The sequence below is a fragment of the Lagenorhynchus albirostris genome, chromosome X (genome assembly GCF_949774975.1).
Source record: "Lagenorhynchus albirostris chromosome X, mLagAlb1.1, whole genome shotgun sequence".
Taxonomy (NCBI): Eukaryota; Metazoa; Chordata; class Mammalia; order Artiodactyla; family Delphinidae; genus Lagenorhynchus; species Lagenorhynchus albirostris.
The window spans coordinates 127,638,853-127,655,156 of NC_083116.1; the positions used below are offsets into that span (position 1 = coordinate 127,638,853).

Sequence of the window (16,304 nt, forward strand, 5' to 3'; positions counted from 1 at the left end):
AAGTTAAGAGAAGGACTACAGAGGGTCCAGCCTCAGCTATAACACATGACCTGTGCGATTCTGGGGAAATTTCCAAAATCCTCAGTGTCAATTTTCTCGTCAAACAGGAGGGCTAAGAATACTGCCTTCTACAGAGAGGCTAAGAGCCAACGAGGGGTGCAAGGGCAAAATGGTGGATGCAACTCATACGGTATGTCAATGATCTCTAAACACCACTTCCACTGAGGAAATCTTTACAATCTATTAACCCACTTGGACAAAGACAGACAGAGAGCAGACAAGAGCAGAATGAGGAAATCGCACAGGTTTTTGGACAGTGGCAACTCCATGTTGGAAGAGGCACCCCAAAGAGGTGGCAACCTGAGCGTGTGTCAAGGAAGATGGGATGTGAGATGGGGTGAGCCACCCTGCCCCCCGCACAGAGCCATGGGCCTCCGCACGTGTGGGTCCCAATTCTCTGCAAGACAGGATTCCTCTCTGCGGGACGTGGATGGCCTCAGACCACAGATACTGACACCTGGAGGGCATGGATACGACGGCCAGCCATCCAACAAGCTGCACCTACCAGTAAGCAGTGGAACGGGCTCAGTGTGGCACAGCCTCCCTTTTGACTATGAACAGAAGCTAAGAACCACGACACGTCTGAAAGGAATCGCTCACAGAAAGGACTAGGACAAAAGGACCAAAAAAAAAACACACAAAAAAACCCAACCATCGACCAACTAACCAATCAACCAAGGATGCTTCGCAAAAAGTGCATTTAGAAAACAAATGAGAACTTTTGGAAATGCATCGTATGTTAGACGACTCAGCAGAATGCTGGGAAGATGGGGTTGAGGACAGGTCAAAGGAAGATGGAGCAAAGAGGCCAAGTGATTGACCACAGGGGAGAAAAGATATGAAAATGGGGATATCAACAAGCAGGGGTCCAGTATTCAGCCAGTGGATATTCCAGACGAGGGGAGAAAGACAAAGCATGTAGGGGATAAATTACCCAGGATGCAAACGAGACATCGATTCAGAAGCAAAGGACATGCATCTCCACATTGAACAGATGTCCAAATGTAAGTGAAAACAGACCGTTTCATGGAACCTTTTGACACTGAGGACAAACAAAACATCCCAAGCACGTGATGGGTGGCTGGGGGAGGATAAATGGGTTTCACCTAAAAAAAAAAAATAAGACCCAGGATGGCTTTGGTCTTTGAATAGCCACAGCAAAGCAATGGCTGCAGGAACCAGAGGGAAAATCATTTCCAAACTAGAGTTTTAAACCAGCCAAACCACGGGGGCCAGAGCTGCACTGGCCCCGGAAGAGAGCCCATCGCGGGCCAATTATTTGCAGTTCAGGCGGACGGTCTCTGCTTCCACGGGACCTGCGACCCAGGGCGGGGAGATGGGGAGAAAGCCTTCATGCCCAGACGACCACATTTCTGGTTGTCGCTCTCTCACGAACAAGATCCCCAGAGAAGAACAACGAACGGGACGCAGACATCCTGTTGAGCTTGGGGTAACAGCGAAGCACGATTACCAGTACCTGCAACAATTCAATCCCTGGTCCTCCTCTTTCTCACCGTCAAAAGAGGATAGTGGTAGCTGAGCAGTCAAAATCACGCTCGACTTGCAACGCAATGCACCTGGATGAAAGCTACAACGCTACCTCTGAAATCCTGACACCCACCCCTCGTTACTGTGTTCACCTGGAGGACCACAGAGTTCCCAAGACTCTACGTTATGGGAAAAATGGTCCAAAATCTGGTATTTCTTCTCCGATTATCCGTGCAGTCTGGGCACCAGACATGTCCAAGCCCAGCAGCGTTACCTGCAGTAACATGCAACAAAGGCTGCGCTGGAGAAGAACCCAGAGTGGAAGACAAGGCGGGGGCCACAAAGTAATTCAAAGGAACTATGTGATTATGAACCATGATCTGAGAACGGAGAAGGGTATCTAAGCAACCGGCTAAGAAGGAGAGGGATGGCAAGGTGGAGGGCGCCATAAACATCCTAATTAAAAAACGTCAAACGATGAACGAGGAAACCATGATAAATTCATATCCACATGAAAAATGTCCAGCCTCCTTAGGGATCAAGAATTAAAAGGAAAACAGAGGGAAAATGCTGTTTGTAATCTATCAACGTGGCAAACACAACGACAGGATGAGGTTGAGACTTGGAAAACGGGGACTCGTGCTTGTGGGTTATGTTACTGCACATATGCTCCCTGGATGCTTGAGAGCGTATGTGAGCATGAATATAGCCTCAACAGTTTTACACTCTCTGAATTGGTGTTTGCATTTCTAGCAATTTCGTTTTCTGTGAAACACACACAACACACGTGTCCTTTATCAATATATTCCTACCAACTTTAGTTAGAAATTTGTGAAGCCAGGAGAGTTGGGGAAAGGTTCAATAAATTACGTAATAGGACATTATGACGCCCTTAAAATTCTTGATTTTTTTCGAAGACTGTTATTTTGTCATGAAGAAAAACTTCAGGGTGTAAGTTTAGGGTGGAAAAGGCAAAATCTGACAGGAACTAAAGGCAGCAAGATCGCAAATAAAAGAAGTTCATATTTATATATGGATATGTATGTTTTCTGTGTCTGTGTATAGAGACGTGCATACACAGAACTGAAAAGAAAGATAACAGAACTTTGTCATTAGTTCTAGGGGAGGAGGACTAACGGTATTTACAGGATGCTTTATATCTTCTTGTATATATGTATCGAATGTTCTACTTATCTTTGTAATCAGGAAAGAAAGAGAGCCTGCAAAGTACAATTTTATCATACTGTCTTTCTGACGCTGGAGACATTGTCATAGTAAATGCCCCAAACTCCTCAAATATGATAATTTGTACAAATGGGAATAAAAAAAGAAAATGACCCCGGGCTCCCAGTTGGCCTGAAAAACCCTAATTGAGAAAACTTCAATTTGTTAAAGAATGATGTTCTGCCAAATACTGTGCGTCTGGCCCTTGTCATAGAATCAAAAAAAAAAAAAAAAAGATTCCCTTTTTTAAGCCCTTATTCCTTTAGCACAAGCACCTAATAAATGGGTAATAAATACTTGTCGCAGAGAATTGAATTAACGCAGATTTCTAATCTCTACAGTTTTCCCCTCGTGAAAGAAAGCTCTGATTATTATAGTGCAGAATTTGAAGACACAACAGCAAACATACCCTAGGTCTAAAACCTTGGGTTTGCCGCACCTTCAGAACCCTCATCAATGGTAAAGCTCCATTTCTTTATCCCAGCCTCTTTTTCGGTAGGTTTAGCTGGAAAAAGGAAAATGACCCCTACGGTATCTGCTGAAAAGAGAGACATAAAAGGTAGAGTGATTATTTCAAATTGAGAGCCCTGTGGATTTGCAAGGAGGAAATAAACACCATGATGGCGGTGGGCATGACTTCAGGGGTCCATCCTGGCCAGGGACACGGCCAGCCCACAGCCTGAGGAGGGCTCCGATTCCCCATCTCAAAGGTCTTGTCTGTTCTTACATTACAGCATCAGCGGATCAATGTCCATGAAACCCACAATGGGATGGAAAGCATCTAAATCAGTGTTCCAAGACAAATGCACCAAACCTCCAGGGTGGTGCCCCAAAGCAGTGTGGGAGCACCCCCAAAATACACACAAACAATAAAATACTACTCATGGGATCCCCCCAATACACACAAGCCACAAAGAGCCAGCCACTTGGGGGGATCCCCCAAATACACACAAACCACAAAGAGCCAGCCACTCGGGGGACCCCCCAGATACACACAAAGAACCAGCCAGTCATGGGTAGATCATGATTGAGAAGCACGCAGTGGCAACAGGAGTATGGATATGATAAGAGGACATCCATCCTTCCCAGAGGACAGCCAGAAAGGAGATAGGATGTCAAGGGACATTGTTCCTACAGGGAAAGAACCTGATGGCTTTCCTTTGTAGTGATCACAGTGACACATTTAACTCTACTCTGCAAAAGAAAAAAAAAAAAGAAAAGAAAAAAGTCTGGGTGTGCGTGAGAGAGAGAGAAAGAGAGAGGCTAAGAAAAAACACGAAGTGTGTTTGGGTTTTCATGTTGAGAACATTCTTAAAGGAGTATCTTCGCTGTTGACTCATCATTTCACCGCAAACATGCCTCTTGGAGAACATTCTCAACACAGAATCCACAAGGGTGCTGAAGCAGAAACGACTATGTATAAACACAGGTCTGTGTGTGTGTGTCTGAGACCACTATACGGTTTTTATGCACGGCTTCATTCAAACTGTAGGCGGCAAAGCAAACTACATGTCGAATGGCAGCTTCCACTGTGGGGTGGCTTAGTGGGGGATGAGGGGAAAAGGGGCAAAATGGTTGGAAAATGAGAGGCCAAGAGGGGCTGTGCTGTGGGCGAGTGTGTGTGATGGGCAGCACGATTAGTGGGACTTGAGTTCGTGGGGGGTGTGAACCCAGGGAAGCTCCCACTACCAGACTCAGAGCTGGGGAAAGGTGTGAACCACGGCACTAGGCATCCACTTTATTGTAGGAGGCTCATTCCCATCACTAAAGAAACACCCCAAATGCATCATGTCTCCTCCCTCTGTCCCTCACCCATCCTTTCCCACTTGACCCAACAAATGCCCAAAGACCACAGAGGAAGCTGGAAACTCACTTCATTGCTTTTAGGATGCAGTCTGGTCCCATCCCACTCCTTCTGCCTCTCAAAATAGAACTGTCACGAGAGTAATTACCCTAATAAGGTTGGGAAAGCTGCAGCCTTCTTTTTTTACATCACAGACATTGTAAGGTGATTCGAGATTTCAGAGTCTAAGGTTACTGTGTATAATTTCAAAGTTTCCTGCAAGCCCGATACAAAATTTTCTGAAGGGAATTACGTCTTAGCTACTGCATGCTTTCCAATATTATGAAAGAGTTACAGCAAAAAAATACTACTTAAGTGATATTTTCAAATTATTGAGAAGGAAACTAGAGAATGGGGACTAAACCAATTCTTCACATTCCTAATGAAGATGACTTACAATAATATCTGAAATAAACTAAAGACTAGTAGTTTTTTTAAAATCATGGAACGTTACAAAGTTCTCTAACACTTCAAATGTGTGGTTTCTGAATAGGAAACCAAAATTACTTTTAGTTATCAGTATGATGTTCAGTATCATTAAATGTGCTTCACAAACTTATCTTCTGGATTTGTACGATCATGTCTCCAAAAGCGAGGACGTTATTAGGCAATTTCCTATTTCTAGCAAATAGAATTGTCCTTGAAAGAGAAATTTATTCTGGAGTCGATGTTTTTTTGGTTGAGGCTTACTTTAAAAAGCGAAACCCGCAAGTAACTAAGTGAGGAAATGACATCTGCTCATTACTGTAAATGTACATTAGCTATGCATTTGATCAACCCCTCCCTGAATATTAGACTGTAGCAATAAATACACTTGAAACATAACTAGAAACAACTAGCTCCGCGTTCATCTGGTATGAAATGTTACACAATTCAAAGCAACTCAGCAAACCCCCTCAGGCTCTGGAAACAAACTGCAAAAAACCAAACAACTAGAGACTAATGTACAGTTAATAAAACTTTCAAATTCAAGGAAAGAACCTAGGTTTCAAGTCATGAAAGCAGGGGATTAGGAAGACATAATGCAAATGGGTAAATTTCCATTAGGTCTTCAAATCCAGAGTTGATTTTAATACAAAGAGAGAAATACAGTAGTATAGGTTAAAGCAATATAGAGATATCCTTAAGGCAGTACAGAGCTACAACGTAGTACAATGGTGTCGGTTAAAGTAATAGTATACCAACCACTCATCAGCAGTTGATTATAATTTTAAAATTCAAAGATTGTACTCCTAAAATTATAAAAATCTAATTACAGACATTTGATGACTGCCTTCCAACACTTTATACAGAAACACAAAGAATTATAAGCTGTTGTATAGATTTATTTCCTGATTGACTTCAAATAAGATCGTATTTTATACTTGAAACGATACAGTAGACTATCTTTCCATACAGCTCACCCCTAAAATGGAAAGTTTAACGTGAGCTTCATATAGGAAAAAGAATCAAAATAAACAGAACACCTGACATGCAGGATAAATATTGGAACTGCTACACTTCAATGACTGTCAGTAAGATGAGTAAAATACATGCAGTGGAATATGGCAGGAAATTCCCGTACCTTAGTTTAAAATTTTGTTTCACTATATACAGAAAAAAGGCACTTGCTTGTGCCAGGAATCAGATACTTTTGCTCCTCTCTGGAATCCCAGGCTGGCGAGTAGGAGACAATCTTTAACAGGTATGAGGTTTCTTCACTTTTGGCCAAGAGGAAGACTGAGAAATCCCACAGAAGACATAAAGATCATTTTTTACATTGTGTAAGTTAGAAGCCAAATCACATCAGAAAGGCCTTTTTTTTTTTTCACGTAACTTTCTTGGTTGACTGAAATCCAAAGAATATCACTTAATATCAGTATTAGTATAGCAGAGGAACCACTTTTTTCATTCAAGTATTCGACAATTATTTACTAAACATCTACAAGGCACCCTGAATTGCTGGACTACCATAGGGAGAGGCGTATGTTTCCTGTACTCAAAGAGCTTACAAAGCATCTGCAAAAACAGACAGGATCCAGATCAATACTGGACAAAGAATACATCCACAATGGTATGAAACTGTCAACGGGACCAGGGCACGTGGAGCATGGCGTGGGCCTCACTAGCTGGAGGCCCAGTGCAAGGAAAGGCTGGCTTGTGTGGAGGCCCAGAGGAAGATGAAAACAAAGCAAGGGTGAGGCAGGCGCAAGAAGGGCCTGAGGGACACGGAGGGTGCAAGGAGCCCTATGATAGAGGCCTGTCCAGCCGTGGTTCTGGAATTCCGCCTTCCTTCCGATGGAAAGCCGTTGGAGAGCTCTAGTAGGGCCAGAGGCAGGATCAGGCCTGGGTGTTGAGAAGGTGCCTCTGGCTCCCGGTGGTACGAAAGGCCTTGATGGATGCAGACGGATCACCGGAGGCCAGTGTGTTGCACACGTGCGAGATGAAGCCGGCTTAGCCCAAGGTGTGCCACATCCAGCTGGAGAAACAAGAGACAGCAAAGAAGCCGACGCAAGGGGCCTTTGGGGCTTTTTACATTCGAGAGCTTCGCGTATCAACGCAATCTCCTCCAAGACAATCCATGAGGCTTTTTGTTGTTGTGAATCCCTGTGGTTCGACAGCAGCGCCGCTAAGGAAATCGTGGGTACGACACAGGGGAGGCCACGGACAGACCTCGCTCGTCTGTATGTAAGTAACTGAACAGGCTCCAGCCTCACTGCTGTCCTCGCTTAGAAGACAGGACAGGTGGGGAAATCAGGGGCCGCTGTTTTTACTTACAAATCCTCCGTCCGTAAGAAGGTGCACTAGAGATGAGTATCAGCGTGGGTCTGCTGCAAGTGGATGGAACCGACGGAGACCACTCCCCACATCCCAGGGCCCAAGGAGCTTCCCAGGAGCAGGCAGCGGAGCCCTCGGGGTTCCAACAGGCACGGTTTGCCAAGCACTGAACATCAGGTTGAACGTTCTAAATGTCTTCCCTGGAATGGACGTCAAGTAGCAAACTAAGCATTGGGCTGGATTGTGTCTGTAATGTCTTCTTATAAACGGAACGCCTTGTTCCTTAAGTCTTTTCACACGCTACCTTTCTTTTTTCTTTTTTATATTGAGGCATAGTTGACTTACAATGCTGTGTGACTTTCAAGTGTACGGCAAAAGTGATTCAGTAATACATTATATATATTCTTTTTCAGATTCTTTTCCATTACAGGTTAGTGCAAGATATTGAATACAGTTCCCTGTGCTCTACAGCAGGTCCTTGTTGTTTACCTATTTTATATGTAGTAGTGTCTATCTGTTCATCCCAACCTCCTAATTTATCCCTCCCCACAACCCCTTCTCCTCTGGTAACCGTACGTGTGTTCTCTATGCCTGCGAGTCCATTTCTGTTTTGTAAACAAGTCTGTCTGTATCGTTTCTTTAGATGCCACAAAGAAGAGATATTTGTCTCTTTCTTCACATGCCCTCTTTCGAAACGCTGAACAAAAGCACTGCTCTCGGTTCTGAGGGCAGGCAGCGCTTGCCAGGGAGGACGCCAACGGGCTTTGAGAGTCTGGCAGTCACGCGAGGATCCACAGAGCCACAGCGCCTGAGTCAATCGCGCTGCGGAAATCACGCAGAGACAAACACAGAAGGCAGGGTACCAGAACCCTCTCCCCATAAATCCCGACACGACTCCCTCGCCTGTATTCAGGGCGGAGACCACTGTCACGTGAACCCTGTCCTCAGGTCAGACACAGCAGGAGCTGGGAAGGTTTGGAGGGGGGCATGGGAACTGTCACGGACACACTCTGAATGCACCTCTTGGCAAGAACCTACTGTGTGCTCAACGTAAGTAAAGAAGCTACACGGAAAGGCAAGACGACAGCCTCCACAGTTACTTTGTAACTAGCGCGTACAAAGAGACGGATTCATCATCTTAGAGCCACGGGGATGACGCTGCGCCGCACACAACCTACAACCACACCGTAGGGTGATCCACCAAAAGGGAACCAGAATATGCAGGGCCCCATGGTCCGCAGAAGCTCCCTGGAGGCAGGGACACACAACATATACCTCTAATGACTGGCCCTGTACAAAATTTTAAAGACAAAAATCAATGGCACTAAACCACCTCTTCCAACAGGAGAAGCAAAATAAAACGTCATACGTATTTCTCCCAAAAATCGCTTTTTGGAAACTATTCAACCTTACAAAATAGTCGAAAGAATAAAAACAAACCCAGGTATACTCCTTCACTTGGGACGGCTAACTGTTGACACGTTGCCACACTTGCTTGCTTGCTTTCTGTCTCTACGTGTACACATGTGTGTACACACCCAGAGGGACCGAGGTATACATCATACATTTTTTCTACATCAGAAGATTCTAAAAGAATAAGGCATGTACTCGTATTTGTGGATCATGACATTTCAGAGGAGCTGCATACAGGATGACGCTTCACCCCCTAAGCAGTTTGGCCCGGGTCTCCTAGAGTAAGGATAGTTTTCCCCCCGACCTCGCTACCATGAAAACGAGGAAGAGTAACACTGATTCAATCAACAAACCTCCTACACAGTCCCCAAATAATTGTACCACCTGGGTCTTTTTTCCAATCCAGGATCCATTCGAGATTCAGATACCCTTGTGTTTCTTGGTCTTTTGAAATCTGGAACCATTCCCTCACCCCTGACCTTTCTTGGTTTTGCATGACACTGACTTTTGGGGGTTAGAATCCAGGTTCAATTGTCTTATAGACAATGTAGTATGTCTGGATTTGTCTATTTCCTCGTGTACAGATGCAGGTTGAACCTTTCTGTCAGGGATATTACACCGGTTTTTTGGTGCCCTTCTTGTTACCTCCTATGAGGAGGTACGTGACAGCAAGGTGCCCCACTCTTGGGGGTCTTGGTTAAGAGTACAGCCACAGATTGCACTATTTTATGTCCCAATTTACTTCTTAACGAACTTTCTCTCCGTCAGTTTCTCTGAGACACACAAAATAGCAGAGTGAGCAACAGACTGCTGGCAGGTCCCGTCAAAGAAAACGACATCTCATAAAAAGCAGATTTCCTCCTGTTTTCTTTTTTATAGTTCATAAGACAGCTTTAACATCCCTAAACCTTTTTTTTCCCTGGATGGGAACAAATTAGAAATACCAGTGACAAGATCAAAGTATTTCCTTGATTATCTTTAAAGTCTTCATGCACTTAAGGAAAGGGAAAGTTTTAGATATAAGAACCCCAAACTCCAGATGGTGAAGTACATTAAAATACCCTGTGAGGACGCCTTTATGCTGGTAAGATACAACGGATATTGTTATCAGGCATTTAGGAACAGATATTTCAGCCCCCACTGAAAGACTCTCCCTTTGCATCGACTGTTACAAAAGGCTAATGCGTGCTGTATTAATTTATCATGAATGAATCATGACTCTTTTGCAGCTGCCTCCTTTGAATTAGCTACTGACTCTGTCCATTTCCTCCTGAGCTCTTCTAGCTGGGTCCAAAGAATGTCAATCTCCCTCTAGACTAAAACAACCCCAAAAACATATTACTCGAAGCATTTCCCTGCAACATACAGTGGTCTTGCAGCGGAATTATAATAAGACTCTACTTAGAAGGTGCTTCAGGTTTTGAAAGCTGGGTCACAAATCAAAGCCAGCTCCTGCATTAACAAGAACTTTAGAAAAGATTCCTTAAAACCCCCAAAAGTTTGTTTCTGAAAGAGAAAAGGAACACACGATCCTTTTGAAGAACAGAAATTACAGAAATCACAATAGAAAATGAACCTCTTAAGCTGCTCAGCATTAAGAGTGAACACAAGGCACGGCTCTAAGCCTCTGTGGATGTTTGCTCCAGGATGAGAACCCTGTGCTTCTCTGTTTAAATTTAACAGAAAAAAAAAAAAATCCTAAAAGGTGATTGTCTTTTTCCTCTCTTTAATTTGTATTCCAACTCTAATCCCTCAAAGTAAAAGACCACTGAATATTCTAAGAAGAAAGAGAGGATTAAGTGAAATCTCTTGTTGTACGGGTCAGGGTTTCTCCACGTGGCACCCGTGACGTTGGAGGCTAGGGTAACGCTCGGTTCTGTGCTGTCTGTGTATTGCGGGATGGGTGAACACTATCCCTGGCTTCCACCACCTGGATGCCAGGAGCCAAGCTCCTCCAAAGTTATGAGACCCAAAATGCCTCCAGAATTTGCCAACCTCCTCCGGAGGGCAAAGCCGCCCTGCGGCGGGAGAAGGGCTGTCGTCGGTAACCCCAGAGTCCCAAGCTGCATTGTGAAGATGGTTACATCTGTCTGCACCCCATCACCTTGGCTGGCAGGATCATCAGGTACTTAACCTACTTCTCCCAAACAAAGGGCATCCTTTACTTTTCATAACCGCCCTGGGAACCTGTCCTGTGCATCTCCATTGTACAGAGGAAACCCAGGCGCAGGAAGGTTAATCCTCTTCCTGAGAACGAGACCAGCAGGTGGGGAGTTGGGATCCAAAGTCTGGGTCTCCCTGACTCCACACGGTTCCACCTCTGGGAGCCTTTGCATACCAACGCAAACCATATCTTGTCTGACAGCATTTCCGTGCCCATTCCTCCGAGCCTGCTGCTGGTGGTGGTGGGGACACTGAATGCCCCGCAGTGCCCCCCTGACATCATAATGGCAGAGTATCATCAAGATGCAGCCTCTGTCTGAGAGGAGGGTGTCTAGCAGGGAATGTCACCTGCAAGGTCTTTGAAAGTTGCTTCCTTCATCCTGTCCCCAGCAATATCACACACACACACACACACACACATACACACACACACACACACACACACACACACACACTCACCTGAACCAGGGGCAGCCTGCAGGAAGAAAGCTTGTGCTGTGCCTTGGGTGATGAGGCCGACACACACTGAGAAAACTCCACCCCTAAATTCTCTGAGACACGCTGATTATTACTGCTGACTAGTGTACATGCCCTCATGGGCCCAGGACAGCTCTTCTCCAGGAAAACATGTTTGTCCCCATTCCTTTTCCCCTTTAACAAAGTGACCTTTTGTTGGGAAGTCGTGTCTGAAGGAAAAGGAGAGCGGGGGCGGCTCCAAATTGATGTCACCCCTGCAATATGGTAATGTCCCAAAACACCGTTATAAAGGGCATCAAATACCCACTGGACGCAGACAATGCACACGGTCAGGGCGACGAGAGAGTCTTGTGAATAGGCCATGATATTTCCAGAGCCAAAATACCCGTCCACGCGCTTCTTGTACTTACAGTGACAACAATTTCAGATGGCCTTGGGCGACGGTCCTCCAGACCTTATGTTACCGAAACCGCCGTGAGCAGCAACGGGGATGGTGGGTGCCTCTCAGCAGACAGAAACAGGGTGCACCAGGCTCATCCTGTGAATTCATCCAAGAAGAAAAATTGGACACCGAACCACCACATTCTGAAACACTTCAATGAAACGAGCGCTTTCTGGCCTAGGGGACTCCTCCTCCTGCGTGTTTTCTTCTTTCCATGCTCTGCCCAACTCCTACTCATCCACAGGTGTCAGCTGAGTGGCCACCACCTCAGAGAAGCCCCCTGTGATTTATACAATCTTTATAAAGCATGTGCCCCACGGTTGGCAAATCCTAGCACTGTTTTTTCTTCCCCCCTCGATAGCAGTTGTCACTATTTGCAATAGTCTATTTATTTGGTCTCATTTTATTTGGTATCTGTCCTTCCCACAGGCTCTAAGAGTCAACAGGTCAGGGCTAATTCTTTGTCATAGCAAGCTCTCGCTAAATATTTTCCCAACAGAGCTGGGGTCACAGACTACGGGGCAGGGGACTGTGCCCCCATCTGCTTTTGGAGCCAAGTAAGAATGTTTTCACATTTTTAAACGGTTGAAAAAAGGACATTTTTGTGACACGTGAAAAGTCCATGAAATTCATATTTCAGGGTCCATAAGCAAAGTCCAAAAATACTGGAACACCCATTCATTTACTTATTACCTGTTTGCCCCTATATTACAAAGTCCGAGTGGAGTAGTTGCGACAAAGATTGTTTGGCTTGAAAAGCTGAAAATGTTTTACTATCTGGCCCTTTACAGAAAAAATTTTTCGATCTCTGGTATAGAGCCCCACCCACGAATTGAAAATGAGTTCAAAAAAAGCCAACTCAATGCCCTTCAACCTGAAGAATATATATACATATTTTTTCAAATTGTTGACATTTAGACAAAAACTAGCATGTCCCATGGAGCAATTTCTTGTGTAAATCTATTGTTTATCCTTTTAAGATAGGAAGCATAATCTCACTTGGTAAATAATATTCACAAGGGGCTTCCCTGGTGGCACAGTGGTTGAGAGTCCACCTGCCGATGCAGGGGACCCAGGTTCGTGCCCTGGTCCGGGAGGATTCCACATGCCGCGGAGCAGCTGGGCCTGTGAGCCATGGCCGCTGAGCCTGCGCGTCCGGAGCCTGTGCTCCGCAACGGGAGAGGCCACAGCAGTGAGAGGCCCGTGTCCCGCAAAAAAAAAAAAATAATAATATTCACAAGAGAATGCTACGTTAGAGAAAAATTACTATTCCATAGATTTTTGTCAATCTAAGTCTTGCTTTATTGAAGTTCAGCTCCCAGCAACAATTTCTTGGGTTCAGTCAGTACCCCAGAAATATTTTCCCCCCAGAGATGGCATTTGAAACTGTCATCAATCTTCTCGCATGGCTTTCCATCTTAGGTTCTACTGAAAACAAATGGTGTAAAAAAAGTTCATTTGTTCCATTTTTAAAATTAGATGCCACATATAAGTGAATGAACTTTTTTACAAAACAGAAACAGATGTGCAGATCTCAAAATCAAGTCTATGGTTACCAAAGGGGAAACACGGGGGGGAACTGATAAATTAGGAGTTTGGGACTGACATACACACACTACTATGTATAAAATAGATAACTACGAAGGACTTACTGTACCGCACAGGGAACTCTACTCAATACTCTGCAATGACCTATATGGGAAAAGAATCTGAAAAAGAGTGGATATATATGTATAACTGATTCACTTTGCTGTACACCTGAAACTAACACAACATTTAAAATCAACTATACTCCAATAAAAATTAATAAAAGTTAGAAAAAAATTTTAGAAAAGGAATGGTGTGCTATCAGTGTTGACCCTTCACCTCTGTCTTCAGGAATGAAGGAATCTCTGGGCATGGTCACCTCTTCTGCCCTCTCTCCAGGATATTAATTGGCAAGATTAAGATCGTAAGGACGCAGATTTGAACACGTGGGTGACTCCCCTTGCAGGGCAGGGAAGACCCACATCATCATTTTTCCTTTCTTGTGCGCACACCTTTTATTGACAGGAAACAGATTTTAAGAGATCAGCATGGAAGCCCTTTGACCCGCATTTGATACTTTATGGAGAGGAACAAACACGTCTAAAGGGATTAAGTCACAATGCCTCTCACAGTGGTATTGCCACCAGGGACTATACCTGCAGGAGGAACACACACATAGGAAAGTCTAATGGCCCATGCGCAGAGCACACTTTTCAAAATAACGCTGGCGTGTTTTCACCCGGGGCGATTTTGCCCCACAGGGGCCACTGGACGATGTCTAGAGACATTTCTCGTTCTCGCAAATGTGTGGATGCTATTGGTATCCAGTGAGGAGAGGCCAGGGATGCTGCTAATTACCTTATGATGCACAGAACAGCCTCTCCCACTGCCAACCACAAACACGCATCCAACCCAGTCCCGCACCGCAAAGAACGAGCTGGTCTCAAACATCGCTAGTGCCAAGGTTGAGAAACTGCGTTAGATAATCGGTCTGGTCATCATTAAACCCAGTGTGATGCCAGAGATTGGCAAAAATGTGGATGGGGCTGGAGGGGGCGTGTCACACCAGTGTGTTCCAACAGTCACGCACAGCCAATTGTGAGTGGTATTTCCACTATGACTGTGATAAGTTGTGTGAAAATAAAAGTCTCTGGAGATGAAATTTATAACCCAAGTTATAGCCACAGAACAAGAAAATTGAAGATCAGGGGGTTAGGTCTGCTTTATTATTAGGAACCTATATTTTGATTTAGTTCGTGAGTTAACAGTAAGCATGCTCCGTGACCCTTCCCACTGTTTATCTAATCGTCGCAACTGTCATTTACTTGGTCATTTTTTCATCGATCTCATCCCCTCTCCAAATGCGGTTTTAGTTGTACAACACTGAAAATCACGACAGTGGTGTAAGGGCGGAGTTAGAACCCACCGTTCCTTGTCCTTGATTGCGAGACACCAAAAGCCCTGGAAACCGAAAGATTTTTGTACATTTTGTTTTTTATTTGGCAGCGAAACCCAACCTGAACCGACTTGAGGCATCCGTCTTGTCTCAGCCCTCGTGCCTCAGCTGTTTGCTAGTATCATGCTGCACTGTCATGAAACACTAGGCTCAAGTGCACTGGGAAAGCATCAAAAGTAGGTTAAGACACCTCGTGAGTAACAGTGAGAGGAAAGAAGGAAGGTATTTGTCATTAGCAATAGCCCAGAAGCATGGTTACCAGACAAGGTCAGCCTCGGAGGACTCTTACTTGAAGAAGATGGTCTAGAAAGATGGTAAACAGATGAAAAGGATGAAAAGGTCAGTGGATGAAATTCGACCGATGGTTTTGCCATAGGTTTGCAGATCTGGTCCCAGGATCTATTTCCTGGGGCTCCATGAAAGACAGAAGCTGATACGAACTTTAGTCCTGAAAATACATGTAACACGGATGAAAACAGCCCTATCTTGCCACTAAGCTATGATCCCAGAGAAACCCTTACAAGCTGTGGGAGAGAGGTCTTCTAGCTTAGGTGGACGGTCGTGAAAAAACAGCCAAGACGATGGCAATGTGAACTCAAATCACCTCTTCATCCTCACCCACACAGGAAGGGTTTTCTAAGAAATATTCCCCAAGTAGTCCAAGCACCAGCATACCAAGAGTAGACAAGCCAGGCTAGAACAAAACTGTAAAATAATACAGTTTCTAGTGTGCTCTCTCACACACTTCTTGTGAAATGTAACACTTCAGGTACTTATTTATTCTTTGATATGAAATCTATCAAACCACAGGTTTCTGTATTCCATGAAGAGCAGATAAACATTTTCTTCCCTTCTACGTTGGTTGTATACTGATAAGGGCAAAGTTAACAGTGGTGGTCATGATCACAGAATTGTGAACTACAGTGGAAAAAAAAAATCACGTAGCACAGGGGTTGGCAAACTATGACCCCCGGGTCAAACCAGCCCACTACCTGTTTTTGTAGATAACGTGTTATTGGAAACGCAGCCGTGCACATGTTCATTTATGTACCGTCTATGGCTGCTTTTGCCCTGTCATTGCACAGCTGACCATATGATCTGCAAAGCCAACAATATTTACCATGTATGTGGTCTTATACAGAAACTGTTGGCCGACCCCTGACCCAGATATGGCTAAGATATGTGATCTGTTAATTCTTGGCCTCAAGAACCAGAGATTATGGCAAATTCGCTCCACAAGAGAGACCACTCAGAAAGGACACTAGATTGACAAGACAGACTGTAATAAAAGAAGTCCCTGAGAGGGTCGATTTTCACATGACCATTTGGTCCCTGTAGACCCTTATTCCCTAACCATCACAGCTTGGCCAAATAGTACAGGATGAGAGTACTAGGCTGACTCTAAGGCACCCCATCGCAAAGGCACTCGAGCATCCAGAGATCATGGACATATG

At 44.6% G+C, this 16,304-nt stretch overlaps 1 protein-coding gene across 1 annotated transcript in view; it reads right to left on the minus strand.

Annotated features, from left to right (window-relative positions):
* The window catches only part of STS (steroid sulfatase), a 178,856-nt gene that overhangs the window by 117,745 nt on the left and 44,807 nt on the right, over positions 1 to 16,304 (minus strand). The window contains exon 2 of the mRNA XM_060138071.1: positions 11,836 to 11,963. The gene's annotated coding sequence lies outside the window, so the exon portion shown is untranslated. The remainder of the gene's footprint in view (positions 1 to 11,835; positions 11,964 to 16,304) is intronic.